The following is a 17,812-nucleotide window of genomic DNA, read 5'->3' as shown; positions in this document are numbered from 1 at the left end:
TCCTCAGCAGCATATAAAAACAAATAAATAAAGTAAAGGTATTGTCTCCATCTACATCTAAAAAAGTATTTAAAGAAAAATAACAATGGAAATCTTAAAAATAAATTGATTATTTTTTGGGACAGAAGATGAATACACCATGATATCTCAAGTATATTTTACTTATCTCAATATTGGAAAATATTGTATGGAAATGTTAATTTAGCCAAACAAACAAACAAAAAAGCTTTTTCTCATATCCAACTGTGCAGTGAAGTAAGGAGGAAAAAAATAAATAGCCATGATATAATCATTGACTAGAGAACATGAAATTGATTTGATGAAAATGTGTTGCCCACAAATTTACATTAATCATTATTTTTACTTAAGCTTCCAGATATTCAGGGGAGTGGGACCCTGAAGAAATTTTCTTAAGCATGTTTTCCAGTGAATACACATTTGCAAAAAGCTCACTATGCAGATTTACACATATAATGAATATGTAAAGATCTTTGACAGTACCACTTTGCTGCTACTTCTCATGAGGCTATAAAAGAGACATGAGGTTGATTACTTCATATTACCTACAAGACTTTCAAAATTAGAAATAAATATTTATTAATGTTACTTAATTAAAATTCATTTTCATATTCTCATAACATTTATCACCATTTACAATTCTGTTTACTCTTTCCAACCATTAATAATTTAGCCTGAAATATTCATTCATTCAGTTCCAAAATAACATTAAGCAAAGAGTAATTCCTTTGTGGAACTTCAGCCTGTGTTTTGACTCTGGAAATTTTACCCCTGAAAGAACCACCAAACAATTTTTAAAAAGCAAAATAAGTCTCCAGTTAAAAGAGTAACCTGGTTGTCTTGGCTACCAGGTGCACCTCTCATATCCTCAAAAGGAACACTGCTACCATGCTTCAGTATGCCCCTTAAAAACTCTATAGTAGGAAATAGCTTCCTCCCTCACTTGTATACTTGTCCACTGAAAATGCTTTTGGATCAGTTTGCCTGACCTGCACTAACCTGAACAGAAAACAGGGTAGTATTTTATGTTTGTCAATCCAAATTAGTAGTGTGATCTCTTAGATTCACACATGAGGCATGGTCATAAATCATAAGGTAATTTGTTATAAGCACAATGCTGAACCAAAAATAATTTATCAAACAATTAATCCTACTATTAAATATAATGATGTTGCTCCAATAAGTAGTAAAATTTTTAAAAATGTATCATCTCTAGCACTAACTCATTGTGTTTAGAATAAACTTGCTTTGCTCAAATTTTTCCTTTAGAAGCAGTATTTTATGGGGGGGGGGGATTCACTGCACAAATGATTCAGGTGTGCTGGTTTTACTTTGTTTTGTTTTTTAAACAGGATAGGCATGTCTTTAAATTACTTCTGGTCTAAATGTTTCACATCATTTTTCATCTCATATATTTTAAAAGTTATTTTAAGTTTTTGCTCCAAAACTCACCTTGTTTTATTTTATTATTTTCCAACTGGGTTTTATCTTTGTAGTTCATGCCTTGATTTAAAACTTCTGACAGGGATGCTTCATCACTGTCTCATTTGAATTTCTTCACCTCTTTACATTTATTTTCTTCTTATTATTTGCAGTACAATCAATGGTTCAATTTTTTAAAACCAACTTTATACAATTATATTTCTTTTTTAAATTTTTTTAAAGATAGAGTGAGAGAGAGAGAGAATTTGTCAATATTTATTTTTTAGTTATTGGTGGACACAACATCTTTGTTTTGTATGTGGTGCTGAGGATTGAACCTGGGCCGCACGCATGCCAGGCGAGCGCACTACCGCTTGAGCCACATCCCCAGCCCTGTTTTTAAAATTTTTAATTCTTACTTCCTACACATTTTGGTCTATGAATCATTTTTAGTAAATTTGCATGCTTTGAATTAAATTTCATGGTTTATTTTCTCCTCCCCTAAAACCAATTCTGCTCAGCACTATTTGCTGAACAGAATTTATCTCCTCCTTTGAATTGCTTTGACAACTTTATTGAAAGTCAATTACCAAATACCTAAGAACCACCTATTCTTGATTTTGCTATGCCATTCTATTCACATCTATGCCCTGACACTAATACTCCTGTGACACTAATACTCCTTTACCTTATAGTTCAGCATGGAATCACTGAGATGAAAGGTGAAAGATATCTCTGCTCTTTTTTTTTCAAGTATTTTGCATAATTTATGTCCTTTGCATTTCCACATAAATGTTAGCATCTGCTTGGCAATCTGTAAGAAAGTTTCCTATGACTCCAGCCCAGATTTTCTTATATTTATAGATCAATACTGTCTGGACAATAATGTTTCACAGTCAATGAATATGGTATATAGCACTATATATTAGTTTTCTTCTCATTTCTCACAGGATTGTGTTATAATTTCAGTTTAGCACTTTTACATGTTACATTAAATGCATCTTTCATTTTTTTGTAATGAATTCTGTTATAAATTGATATTTTATTCTATTTTCTAATTGAGTCTAGTTGGACAGGCAATAGAAATTTGTATGCTGACAAAGTTTCCGGTGAACCCACTAAATTCTCATATTATTCAGTGTTTGTGTGAATTCTTTAGGATTTTCTAAACATTTATTTGTCCAAAGCAAATAGAGTTTCACTACTTTACTTGTAATCTACACATTTTCATCCTTTGTTCTAATGCACATAGTGAATTCCAATGATTTATATTGCAATACTAAACAAATATTGCATTCTAAACCAACCATCACTTGGTCATAACAGTAATTATTTACATATTGCACTAATTTTGTTCCAAAGACATTTTGGTTCTGTTTTTATCTATGTATACATCAATATTTTCATCTTTGCTATCCTTTACATTTTTTCTGATTTTAATACACTTCCATTTTCTTATCATAAACATTTTCCTCTATTTCTCAAGTAGGATATACTATTCACTTGTTAAATATTTATTGTATTTACAAGTCAGTCCATCTGGGCTGTGATTCTGTTTTCTTTTGGTGGAAAATGTTTCATTAACAATTTTGTTCCTTTATTAGGTATAAGCCTTTAATTTTCCTCTTTCTTCTGCAATCAGCTATTTATTGCTTATGAATTTATTTTGATACTGGATATTTAAGCCTTGGATTCTCTACCCCTGAGCTACATCCCCAGCCCTTTTAAAAAATATTTTATTTTAAGACATGGTCTCATTAAGTTGCCCAGATTGAGTCAAATTTGAGATTTTCCTGCCTCTACCTCTGAGTGGCTGGGATTACAGAAATGAACCACCATGTCCAGCCTTGAATTATTTTTAAACATTGGTTTCTTTAAAGACATTTACCAGTTTCATTTAAGCTTCCAGATTTATTTGCACAAAGTTGTTCAATTATATTTTTTTAGCAGTCACTCTTTGTTAGATATGTAATGGAGTCTACTCTTTTATTAGATTCCCTTGAGCAATCTCATTATTATTTCATCAAATTTAATAATTTGTTTTAAATTGCAGAATTTAGGTTTGCTAGTTTATTTTATTGTTGTTTTATATATTTTTTTCATAGATATCTATTTTAATTTTATGTTCCCTCCCTTCTATATATCATACAAACACATTTTTTGGACTCTTAATTCTTTGTCTAGTTGTGAATTTCTACAAAACTTCTCTACTTACACCCCATAAATTTCAAGTTTTTGCTTCTATCTAGTTAAATGTTTTCTAATTTACCTTTTGAAATTTCTAACCAGTAAAATAATGGGAGCCTAGGGTAATGAAAAATATGTGAGAACTCTGCCTACTTACAAAAGGCATGGCTGCCTCCATACTAACAATGCAAAATCATCTAAGTATTATTAGTATAATTTAGTAATTTTGATAAATTATGTGTGTGTTTGTGTGTGTGTGTGTGTATACACACTTTGGAAGACTTTCCATTAGAGCTCCAGCAAATAAAGTATTTGGAGGTCATTATTCCCAATATAACAATAAGAAAAAAAGGGAGAGGCTAACTGTTGTCAACTTTTCTTGGTCTAACTGAAAAGTGAGGTTTCAGACCATTTTCAGTTCCCTGAAATATAGTTATAGAGGCATCCTGAGAAATACAAAGTTCAGATCTGCTTCCCTTGAGAAGAAGCTGCTGGATCTATAAATCAATATGATGCCTTAAAGGATAATTGTGATGAATTGCTGTAAATTGAGATTAGATTGGTATGACAGTGAAATATTCCTGGGGATTGCAGACTTAGGAAAAGGGATGGACACTTTCATTGATCCTATCTGCAAGATCCCCATTTGTTCCATAGTTCCTCTTAGGGATCTGACAAGGGTAAGGCAGGAGTAATATTTTTGAAATGCACCTATCAGCTTCTCTAAAAGAAAGACCAATTCTCCAGGGGTAGTGACTTTCTCAGAGATCAGAGAAGGGCATTCCTTCCTCTCTGATCTCCTCTAGCTCTTCCTGTACAATCAAGGGGGAAAAGCATTGTTGTTCCATGGGTCAAGGTTTCAAGGACATAGATTAAAAACATTACACCTGTAGGAGATATTGGGAGGAAAGTGGAATTAAAATGTGCTATTGGGAGACATATGCTGCAGACATAGCATGTAGGTCCAGTAAAACATGGAGATGTAATTCAAAGGTCATAAAATATTCCATCCATGTCACATATTACTACCACACCATTAAAGCTCCAGTGTAATAATGAATTATGTTTAAAAAGCTACAAAACACAGTCTTGCCAAAAACCTGTGCTCATGAGATGAGCTGGTTCAAAGGGGCTGGCTGCAGTATTAGACTAAGAAAAGGATGAAGAAATCACACAACACAGGGACATGAGTTTCTCAGACAGAGGGTGGGACTACTCTGCAACCTTAAGGGTCAGCTTCCACACTGGAAGGCACCAGAAAAAGGGAGTGGGCACCCAGAATCTCTTATTTTTATAGGAGGGACAAACAAAGGAGTTTCAATAGAATGTTCTTCCCAAATAAGGCAGGGAATAAGGTTTCAAAGGTGGAATTTTGCTTCTTAATGTCTTGTGGTCAGCAGATTGATTGACATTTGGATCACAGGCAGAGGGAGAGTGAGAGGAGAGGAGCACATGCATTGTACAGCCCAATTAGCTAGGAGAGCAATGCCGGACCTGTCCCCTCATGTAACTACAATGTTCAGAGCTCACACACTGCCCATGGATGCCTTGAGACAACATAGAATCTCACTGTGGGAACTTCAGGAAACTTATAGCATAACAGGAAACAGTATCAAGAGGACAACAGAGTAATTAGAATTCTTTGAAACTTACAAATAGAGCAAATAAACATGGCCCAACATAAATCCTTATGCTAAAGACCACTTAACCTCAGTTCTTTCTAACCCATACAATATATTCAGCTTTTGACAAAAACAAAAAATAAATAAACAAATAAGCAAAAAAAAAAAGAAAGAAAGAAAAAGAAAAAAAGAAGAAATTAAAAGCATGCCAAAATACAAAATGCATATATTTTTTCAATTTTTATTTTTAATTGTAGATGAGCACAATATATTTTTTTCTATTTATTTATTTATTTATTTGTAGTGCTGAGTTTCAAACACAGTGAAGTAAGTGTGACAGGTAAGTGCTCTACCACTGAGCCACAAACCCAGCCCACCAAATGCCAATTTTAAAGAGAAAAACAAGAATCAGAACTATGTTCTGATATGAAACAGTTCTTAGATTCATTTTTCAGAGAAATTAAACTAACTGAATTTTATGTTAAGAATTTTAATAGGAAAAAAACAGCTGAATAATGTAAAATGAAAGATGAAAAAAATCTAAAGATAAGAACTTCTGTGGTGGGGGAACAAGAGAAAGAAAAATTTTCTTCCATAATTCATTAGTTGACTTATATGACTGAGAAAAGAATCAGTGCGCTAAAAGTACATCCTTAGGAATTTCTAAAACTGAAATTGGAATACTTGTTATAAAGTGTCTATACTACAATGGAAGTGATATTTTAAAAAGTAGTTATTTAAAATACTAGTTAAGAATACATATTAGGAAAACCAGGCAGTCACCAAATAACTTTTTCAAGTATCATTTATATGAAAATGGAGAAAATAAAATCAGATAGTATCCTCTGTTAAAATCAGAGAAGGCAACAAAAAAAGGAACAAATAATGATTGGAATGAATAGAAAACAGTTATGGAAATGTTAGATACTAACCCAACTATAATGATAATCACATTAAATGCGAGTGATCTAAAAGTAATGATTGAGAGATTGCAGGATTTTCATTGACTGAAATTTGTTAATGCATATTTATGTTCCAAATGTGGTCTAACTTGATACACATTTTGGATGATATTAAACAGATACTTAGGTATTACATAATAGTAGAAAAATTATAATTCAAAAGACTAACAATGTTGGCTTTTAGCAATAAATTGAAGGAATGGAAGCTTTCATACATTTGTTGTCAACTGCAAGTTAGCATAATTACACTGGGTAACCAGTTGACATTCTCCACACTATTTGAAAATACTCATTTTTATTGCCTCCTGGGGACATAATTAAAACACAGGATCATGGCATCAAAAGATATGTATGAAAATATTTATGAACAAATTAGTGAGAATATCAAAATATCATAAGAAAAAAATAAGTAGTAGAATGGATATTTTGAGGCATAATTTATATAATGACTACAATCATGAAACAATGAACTACAACTACACATTTAAACACTAATAAATCTTACAAATATTTTTTTGAGAAAATTATTCAAGAACATAAACGGCGCACTTTACATAATGATAACTCATGGCTTTATAAGTCAAGCAGTCCTTCACTCTGGAATGGAGAGAGAAGTAGTGATCAGGAGGGAAGGTGAAAGTGATACTCTATTTGGGATGCGGGTGAAGTTCCACTTCTTGACCAAAGTGCTAGTCATTTGAACATGTTTGTTTTGTGTAGTAAACTTGACATTTTTTCCTCTATGTTACACATAAATTTAAAAAGAACATCAATTTTAAAAGTACTTCTATAATTGCCTAAATATACTGAGTGACTCATTTTATGGTCATTATGCATACTATGGTTATTACTTAGTTTTTAAGTGAGGATTGACTAACATGAATACTCCTCACACTCTCACTGCTGATGTTTCTACAGATAATGTAGTGCCTCCAACCTTTGTTTTCTTCCTCTATAATAAGAAATAATTTAAAATTTATTTCCTGTCTAAATTTTCAAGATAACACATATCCAAAGAGTCTCAAATTAAGATCCTTGTTAAAATCTGTATTTTATTGCATTTCTAAATTACATACAGGTGTTGATTTTTAAAGTACATTTTAAAACTATTATTCCTAAGGACCACAAAGAGAAACGCTGAGCATTCAATCCATTGTGTAGTATTAGGGTTAATAATCCATTCTTATACTAAAAGGCATGCAATCAGCCCAATCATGGAGAGATTCACAATGAGAGATACCTTTTTCAAGAGTTTTTAACATTTATAAAGTAGTGTCAAGTAAGCAGAGGAGCAAGCAGCATAAGTGGACATGAATACACAATAATATCTTTACAACTCAACTAGGTCCCCAAGGAGGCTAACCCAGCTTCTCTTCATATTCAATAGGTATTTAATACCTTCTAATATTTAAAAAATACTCTTTATCATGGTGACTGGTTTCAAACTCAAAAATGCCCTATTATCTATCATCTCTAAATGACAGGCATGGCTCAGTTTAGCCAACAAAGCATTCTACTTCACAGATTTTGACTTGTGATTAATCCAATTATCTCTTCTGCTATAAGGAGAAAATATTATATTGGATGGTTTTGTTTCCTTCAGCAAAGTAATTTTCTGCATGACCAGCAATAATGTAATGTGGGGGATTTTAATAAGAGGCAATTATTTTTAAAATTAAACATTAAACAGAATGCAGATTATAATAATATGGCAGAGACATGTGCATAAAAATATCAGTTGCTTTAAAAATTGTTAACCCTGCAACATGCTTTTGTATGGAGCAGTGCACTGATGAGCATATGACTACAGTAGAAGAGATTGCTGCATCTCCTAGAAATGAGGCACAATAATGAAACCGACATGGTGATACTCCCCTTACTCCTTCTGTAATTTCATGTGCTAGTTTACTTTCATTTCTGAAATACTCTTATTATTAGGACAAGGAAACTTTTATGAAAAAGACACATGGTACGAACACTTTACTTTCCAAAGAGAAATTATTGGTATTTGCATGTGGAAAGTTATCAACAATAAAAAGTGAGTTTGAGCTAAATTAACTCCTAGATTGCACTATGGCCAAATAGAGCTCAGAGATCTTACTGTAAGGGTAGGGGATTAGGAGACTGACAATGGTGACCTCTGAAGGATATCTGGGGTCCAGTGTTCTTTATTTGCATTCCCTATGTCCTACTGTGAAGACAGAAAGCTATCCTACATAGAGCCACTGCATTTTATTCCTATGCTCCTTATCCTTTCTTGAAATTAAATTTCCTATTTGAAGATTTGGTAGGTAAGATTTTGAAAATAGACAAGAATAACATGTAGAAAGAGTTGAGAGAGGGGAAGAGGAACACAAAAGGCATTGTGTCAGAGAGAGGACACTTCCCGTTTGCAAGCAAATTATTCCCTGAGTCCAAAGGATCCTTAGTTTATTCCTGTATTATTCTATCCTCAAATTCCTTCCTTGCCTCTACCACCATAGAAGAAGTTAAAATAAATAAAAGTAAGATATTATCATTTTAAATTGCTTCATTGTTAATCTGGAAATATACATACTATGTCAATTTCAAACGCACTTTAAATGATTATCCTATTGAATAATCTCTTAAATGGTGAACGGTTAACATTTAGTGAGTTCTTACAACTTAGTGGGCCTTATGCTGAGTATTTTGTATGAAAGACCACAATGTTGTGCATCTTGACCAAACTATTTAAAGTTCCTACATTACCCTCACACTCCAAAACCCCATGTGTTGGCTCTTTTTATCCATAGCTCTTATTGACAATGTGCTTCAAAGTTATTAATATTTTGGCAATTTGCTCTAAAATTCTAGATTTCTTTTGAATCAATAAAGATTTAACAGTAACAAGAGAACATCACCTATTACATGAACTTGCAAAACCTTCCCTACCAACCACATCAATTTTAATTTATACTTCCTAATATTAATTTAGAAAGAAAAGAACAGTTTTGAAACACAGCAATATTAAATATAATGGTTGAATTGGTTTTCTACCTCAAAGTCATGCTCATTGAAATGTTCAAAATTTTATTAGCACTACTGACAAGAAAATCTTTAGAATCCTGCCACTAGGTTAACCTTATCTTTTATAAATGATTAAGGGTCACTTTTATTAACAGTACCCACAGGCACATTTTTTTGTGTGCTGAAGAACATTTATGTTTTTATTTCCAAAGTACTCACATCCTTCAATAATTTCCATTTACTACATTTTTTTCTAAAATATATTTAGATTTTAATATATAAAAGAAAGTCACCCTCTCTATTACAAAATTGCAAGTATTTTTCTAATATTATAAGTGATATTTTCAAATAAAGGACTTTGCTATTTATAGACAAAATTATTAATATAATGCTAATTATACTCTTTAGCTTTCTGGGTTTTTGTAATTTTAAAAAAATGGTGATTTTTTTTCCTATTTCAACATGTTTAAACCCCTACATTTAAATCTAACTTTAATATATGTTCATTTTTAATATAAGACAGGAAAGATATTTAGAAATAATAATCATTGTCTTCAAATAATTTAACATAATTGGAAAGATAAAAAGAGGAAAAGTAAAAAAGATGTAAAATACAAGAAACAATAGCTAGCCCAGGACAGGCTGAGTCCTTTGGCACCATGTGTAAGATGAAGATAAAACCTGGAATCCAGTGAGGTTGGGCTTCAGATGCTACTTTAAAGATTTGTATCTACAAAGAGAAAAAAAAGAGAGATGTATGATTCAAAGGACTAATATAATAAAGCTACTATGACTGAAATATATAACCCCCCTCTATCAATTTATTTAATCTAATTTTTCTAAATTTGAAACATGGTTGAGGCATTATAGTTATGCTTGTTACAAAAGGTGTAATTTAGCTGACAAGAATTTAATCAGGTATTCCATGTACACATCATTTTAGTTTAAATTTTCATCTAGCACTTGCCTGTTGTTTACTATTTATAGACAGCAATAAATGATGAAATTTATGACAAAGTCCAACACTTAAGGACACATGAGAACCAAAAAAGTTAAGATTAATTTTCATCTTTAAAGCTATACAGTTCAACTCATTGTGTCTTTTAATGAAATATGTGAAGATTGCAGGAGAGAAATAACTAATGAAACACGAATGATAATATAAATGAAGAATTTAACTGATTTTTGTCAATGTATGATTCAAGATGGACAAAAGTAATTTTCATTGATGACATTCAATTTAATTCCTCCGTCTTTCAAGAAGAACATATATTAATGGAAATTTGTTTAGTGAGAAGATTTTATTATTGGTATAGTCAGATGAAAATGAGAGATATTCATCATTCAAACATACTTTTGAAATCACTGATAACAGTGAATAACTTTATATACGAAAGTATGACTTGAGCCTCAGTGTTATCCTTTGAAGCGTTTTATTTCATTTGCAGGAAAATTAATCTATATACTGACAAAATTTTATTTTCTTTTGTGTGAGGAAATTTTTATTTTATACCATAAGAAAGAGATTATAATAAAATCAAACTTATACATGAACTAGGTATGTAAGGCATTTTCCCAAAGCACTTTTTAATTTTTTTTTTATTTTTATTTTAGTTAAAGATGGACACAATACCTTTATTTTATTTATTTATTTTTATGTGGTGCTAAAGATCAAACCCAGCACTTTGTGTGTGGTAGGCAAGTGCTCTACCACTGAATCACAACCCCAGGGCCCCAAAGTCATGTATTTTTTTTATCATTGTCCCTACAATTATTTTCTCAATTAACAAAAAGTCACTGGTACTTGTGCAGTATAGAAGTCCTCATTCATGGCACTGGAGTGAATGTGACAGCTACAACACAGTATAGTCTTTGTTACTACATGGTTATCTCTTAAGAATGGAAAAATCTGTGTATTAATCCTACATCTTTCTCTAGTTTTAAATTTTCGTTTACATTAAATTTGTTCAGTATTGGCTCTGGAAGAACCTTGATTAAACCATATTTTGCACTGTGTGTCCATCATATCTCCTTGCTATGTCAAGAATCCAGAGAAAGGAATGGAGGTAATACTTGTGTCAAGTTTCTTGTTCCTGTGGCCATAGGAATGGCTGTTGGTCCCCAGAGAACCATGGGCAATAGTGAATGCAAAATACCTCATCCAGGAAATGAAATTTTTAGAATTAAGGACAAACAGGAGATTCTAAAAATAAATAATAACTATAATAAATAATAACTATATTCTAAAAGGATGCAGTCTAATGGAGCAAGGAATTTTCCTGATACCCCTAAATCTAGACAGATATTTATCTTTGAAATTCTGATAGGAAAAAACACGATTTCCCAAATGATCAGAGAACCTCAAAATTATGAATCATTCTTGACTAGTTCAATATTCTTCAGCCTCATTAATATGGATACTCAAATTTTAATAAGTTGGACACATTTGTAAATGTTGTAGTCTATAGATAATATCCATGCACTTTAAAATGCCAAAAAATAATTAGGACAGTATTTGGTCATTGTACCATTTGTATCTTTTAATGGGGTTTAAGTCCTTCACAAATCATATGCAGGCTTGCCTAATTATGGACATATTTTGTTTCTGAAACTTATTTCTTAGAAAACTACTAACAGGTTTGTATAAAGAATACTAGATATATTGTGAATGTGGCACATACCTATGATCACAGTGACTGAAGAGGCCAGGACAGATTTGAGGCCAACATTAGCAACTTGATGAGATCTTATATGAAAATAATTATATATATATATATATATATATATATATATATATATATATATAATTTATTTTGATCACAAGAATAACACATGTTAAGCAGCAAATCAGGGCCAAGGACACACTTTTTAAAAATATTTATTTATTTTTAGTTTTAGATGGACACAATATCTTTATTTTATTTTTTTATGTGGTGCTGAGGATCGAAGCCAGTACCTCACTATGACACACTATTTAACAAGGAGTGTAAAGAAAACTGACTAGACCATGACTGCCCTCCTGCCCTCCCTGGTGCATGTCTTTTCCAGCTCTTTGGAAAGGTTGAGCCTAACCCTTAGAACTCTCTGTTGGGCTTTTTGTTCTCACTTTCTATTTGATACCTATGAATTCCTTGTACTTCTCTAGGCTGATTAGTATGGTGCATTTCCTGTTGGAGAATTATAATAATGTTTTCAGTTTTACAAATTTCTGAACAGATTTTTTTCTCAAAATTTGAGGTTTGGAAAGACGTGTTAAATTCCCCTAAATGCTAGGAAAATTTTGCATCTTGAGCCACAAGTATAATGGCCCTAAGAAGCGGACATATAAGCATATAGACAATCATGAGCTCTGCTGGATAATAAGGCATTTGTAGCAGTATAAATGCAAAATAAATGCTGTTTAACTAAGAGAAACATTAGACTTAACTGCCAGTGTTCCCATAGATCACAAAATATATGTATATTCTAAAGAACTCTGAGAAAATATTCATTTGCATTTGTGTATATCAAAATAATTTCCATTTCTTAAGAACTGAGGAGTAAGTTGCATATCACACATTATGTTTGTGCTTTTTCTACATTTTTTTCCACAACAGCAAAGATCTGGTCAAATAGTTTGGATTCCATTTGTTCATAGAAAATTATTTTTCTTCAATTCAATCTATCTTTAATGTCTGACAATTAAATAACCAAGACAACTTATTTTTATTCTTCTTTTATTTAAGGTCAGATCCATGAAATACCACAAAAAAGAGGGCACAACAATGGATAAAAATTATCAAACAAAAAAACTAAATTCCAAGAAGGACCAAGTCAGAAGGGTCAAAGCCCCTATACAGCTTCCTAATATCATGTAAAATTTATGTCACTAGTGGTTAAAGTGATTGTAAAATATGGTAGATTTAAAGAATAATTAAATCATGCATGTAGAGACTGCTAAGTGTCTCCCCTATTTCCCTTACTTTCATACAGAACTCCTAATTTTTGGTGGATATTATGGCAAACTGAAATAAAATATATCTGTCATCTGACTTTTAGTCAAAGAGTGGCATATGCCAGAGAACAGAAACTGAACTGCAAAATAACAACTTCTTCCAAGAAACCTCCCACTGAGCAGATGATGTGCATTTTTGCATGTTCTACATGGCTGCAAAATTAACCAACATGATGGCTGGCATTTTATTCTGGACCATGGGGATGAGATCTTTAATGGACATGAGGCAGTAGAAATTGAGAAGAGTCTGGATGATTGCTGAGTTGATTGTCTACGTGTCTTTATTACTGTCAGAGTAATTTGAAATTTTAGATTTGAAACCACTATTTCTATGGCACTGGATTGCACATTCAAACACAAAATTCACAGATATGAAGTATGGTAGAAGGAGTGCTCTTCTAAAGTAAATCTGTACTTTAGAATTGATAAAGTGGAGACAAGTAGAAATATATGGACCACAGACGGGAGAGCTATTGAGCTTCCTTGGGTTTTAGTGAATGTTCATTTGCTCTACCCTAGGAGATATATCACAGTTAACTTTGTAGCATTAAGGAAAATGATCGAATTATTTTCAAAATGTGCTTTATGTTGACTTTTTAAGTTTTTCATAACAGTCTTGCAAAAAATAGAAAGTTTTATGCCTAGGGTAGATGGAATAAAAGAGAGAAAAGACAACACATCTTTCGTAAACAAGTCTTTTCATGCCTGAAATCTACTGTCAAAAGATGTGAAAATTTTCATGGTGGAAATTATGGAACTTCACCTTCATCTCAAATTGCAAGCAGGGAGAGAGTGTCTGCCTAGCCACAATCTTAAATGATATGTATTTCTAGATAAAGATTATGACCTGGTTACCAAATATGACCACTATATCAAAAGGAGAACACATAGAGCACAGAGTCTAGAAGAAGAAACAGATTACACAAATTTTAAAAATCTGTCTAGGGCTTACTTTGGCAGCATATATACTAAAATTTGAACTATACAGAAGATTAACATGGTCCCTTCACAAGAATGACACTCAAATTGGTGAAGTGTTCCATATTTTTTAGTCAGTCCCCCAAAACCAAACATCAAAAGTTTACTCTGATATGTGGATGCTAACTCACAGTAAGTGTGAGGAGAATAGAAGTTCTATGGATTAGACAAAGGAGAATCAAAAAAAAGGGGGGGATGGGAATAGGAATAGGAAAGACAGTGGAATGAATCTAACATAAGATTGCTAAGTTTAGGAGATTCCCAAGATGGCTGCGAATAGAGTGCATCACACCCTGTGTACCGCGCCACTGCGCGGGTGAATAACGAGTTAGAACGACAAAAAACTATCTTGTTAGGAACTTACAGCAAAATGGGGGTGCACCGAAACCTAGAGGAAGGATTTCCAGCACTGAGGTCCGGTAATTGAGTCTCATACATGAGCCAACTGTGCGGCCGGAGATCCGGGCTGACTGATCTGCGCGGCCTGCCCCATGGCTACAGACGGCGGGGAGCCGCTGAGAAGCACCCAGCAAGCAGGTTGATTGCTGCAGATTCTGTGGAATCCTGCCTCCTGAGCACTCACTGAGCCCCGGGCTGAGTTCAGGATTTCAGACGGGAAAGGAAGCGGGACAGTTCTATCCCCCACAATGGAAACTCCACCAAGGAAACCAGCGGCCACCATCTTGGAGAGCTGAAGTAACCACTGCCACTCTCTGACAGATTGCAACAATAAAACAGGTGCGTGTTACTCAGCTCATCTCCCATACAGCAGGGAATTCGCATAAAATCTCTCCTAGGGATTATCAGAGCAAACCTGCATAAAGACTTGGGGAAAACTAGAGACACCCGACCTTCAACTCCCCCTCCCAACAGCGGGGAAAACAAAACCAGTATTGCCAGCATGGCGGGAGGGGCAAGCAGAAAAAATCAAAACAATAGAGTGCGGGGTGGGGGGAGTGGGGGCTTCTCAATAGCCACCCTCCATGCCCAACAAACGGCAGGCCCAGAGTACAGTTTGAACTGCTGAGAGGCATCACTCATGGGAAATCTGGTCTAGCAGGAGAAGCCAGGAGTAGCAGGAGAAACCAGGGGACTAGAGGCCAGGCCCTTGTGACTGGGCAGCTGGAGTCCTCCAGCTACCGGCGACCCACCGCCCGACTGGGCATCTAGAGATTGCCCGCCCACCAACAACAGCCGGCCCATTGCCCCTGCGACTGAGCAGCTGGAAACCCCACGCCCACTGGCGACCAATCCCCCGCCGGCTGCACGCGAGACTGGGCAGCTGGAGACCCCCTGCCCGCCAGCTACCGACTGCACGACTAGGTGGCTAGAGATCGCCCGCCCACCAGCGACAGCCGGCCCATTGCTCCTGAGACTGGGCAGCTAGAGATCACCCGCCCACCAGCGACAGCTGGCCCATTGCCCCTTCAACTGAGCAGCTGGAAACCGCACGCCCGCCAGCGACCAATCACCCACCGGGTGTCAGCCAGTCTGCAACAGCCAGCCCATTGCCCCGGTGACTGGGCGGCTAGAGATCGCCCGCCCACCGGCAACAGCCAGCTCGCTGCCCGTGCGATTAGGCGGCTGAAGACCAATCATCCGTCCGCTACCTGTGCGACTGGGAGGCTGGAAACTGCCCACCTGCTGGTGACCGACCCCGTGACTGGGTGGCTAGAGATCACCCGCCTGCCAGCGACAGCCCACCAGCTGTCCATGCGACTGGGCGGCTGGAGACCGCGCCCACCATCCGGCAATGGATCGCCCACCGGCTGCCAGTGCGACTGGGCAGCTGGAGACTGCCCGGCCGCCGGCGTCCGAGAACTGAAACCAACCAGAGACAGTCCAGTGACACCCCTCCATTTGGACACCCCAGTAAGGAGCCTGTGGCCCCCCATAGCAGAGAGGTGACGTCACTGGAGCTCAGCCGTCGGAATTTCTTCCCAGTGGAATCCACTTTGGCAAGCATAGTCTACCAACACAAAGGAGAGACAACAGAGATATAAAAAACCAAAACAAATTTATAGAAGGGAGCAGAAACACAGCAATCAAATAGAGCTGGAAAGTAGTGTGAACATCATGAAAAAACAAGGGAAAAAAGGAGTACAAACAATGCAGGACAACTTAAATCTACAGGAGGACCTAGAAGCATCAGAAACAGGGATAGGGAAAGAACTCAAGGCATTCCTAACTCAGATGGAAAGGAATATTAGAGAAGACATGAGACAGCAAGTCCAAGCAATAAAAGCATATTTTGAAAATGAATTAAACAAACAAATTCAAATGGCAAAGAACAAGCTTTACCAGGAGATAGAGATCTTAAAAAAATCAAACAGTAATCCTAGAAATGCAGGAAACTATAAACCAAATTAAAAACTCAAATGAGAATATTACAAATAGACTAGATCAAGTAGAAGTCAGAACATCAGATAATGAAGACAAAGTTTGTCAACTTGAAAACAATATACTCAACACAGAAAAGATGCTTAAATCCCATGAGCAATCGATTTAAGAGATATGGGATGTCATAAAAAAACAAATTTGAGAGTCATCGGGATAGAAGAAGGCATAGAGAATCAAACCAAAGGAATGGACAACCTATTAAATGAAATAATTCTAGAAAACTTCCCAGAGATGAAAGATGGAATGGATTGCCAAATCCTGGAAGCCTATAGGACCCCAAACATTCAAAACCGTAATAGACCAACTCCAAGACATATAATTATGAAGATAGCCAACATACAGAACAAGGAGAGAATATTAAAAGCTAAGAGAGAAAGGAGGCAGATTACATTCAGGGGTAAACCAATTAGACTTTGAAAGTGAGAAGATCCTGGAACAATGTATTTCAAACATTGAAAAATAATGGATTCCAACCAAGAATACTGTATCCAGCAAAATTAAGCCTCAGATTTGACAATTAAATTAAAATCTTTCACGATAAACAAAAGCTAAAAGAATTCGCAGCCAGAAAACTAGCACTGCAAAGCATTTTGAGCAAAATACTACAAGAAGAGGAATTGAAAAATAGTGCCCAAAACTAACAGCAGGAGGTATCTCAGTAAAGGGGGAGGAAAATAACCAAAAAGTAAAAACTAGCCAAACTAAAATAAATAAATAAATAAACATGACTGGAAGTATAAGTCATATTTCAATTGTAACCTTAAATGTTAATGGCCTAAACTAACCAATCAAGAGACATAGGCTAGTAACCTGGATCAAAAAAAAAAAAAAAACAAATCCAACAATATGCTGCCTTCAGGAGACTCATATGATAGAAAAAGACATACACAGGCTGAAGGTTAAAGGTTGGGAAAAATCATATCACTCACATGGCCCTCGGAAGCAAGCAGGAGTGGCCATACTCATATCGAATAAAATCAACTTCAAACCTAAGTTAATTAAAAGGGATGAAGAAGGACACTATATACTGTTTAAAGGAACCATCCACTAACAAGACATAACAATTATCAATTTGTATGTACCAAACAATGGAGCTGCAACGTTCATAAAACAAACTCTCCTCAAGTTCAAGAGTCAAATAGACTACAACACAATAATTTTAAGTGACTTCAACACACTGCTCTCACCATTAGACAGATCCTCTAGACAAAAGCTGAATAAAGATACTATTGAACTCAATA

The 17,812-nt window shown here is 34.9% G+C and overlaps 1 pseudogene; it reads left to right on the top strand.

Annotated features, from left to right (window-relative positions):
• Positions 1–14,141: 14,141 nt before the first annotated feature.
• On the top strand, positions 14,142–14,242 carry LOC113186244 (U6 spliceosomal RNA; annotated as a pseudogene).
• The last annotated feature ends 3,570 nt before the right edge of the window (positions 14,243–17,812 follow it).

The sequence above is a fragment of the Urocitellus parryii genome, chromosome 1 (assembly GCF_045843805.1).
Source record: "Urocitellus parryii isolate mUroPar1 chromosome 1, mUroPar1.hap1, whole genome shotgun sequence".
Classification (NCBI taxonomy): domain Eukaryota; kingdom Metazoa; phylum Chordata; class Mammalia; order Rodentia; family Sciuridae; genus Urocitellus; species Urocitellus parryii.
The sequence above is the reverse complement of the archived record's forward strand: the minus strand, read 5'-3'. Positions and strand labels throughout refer to the sequence as shown.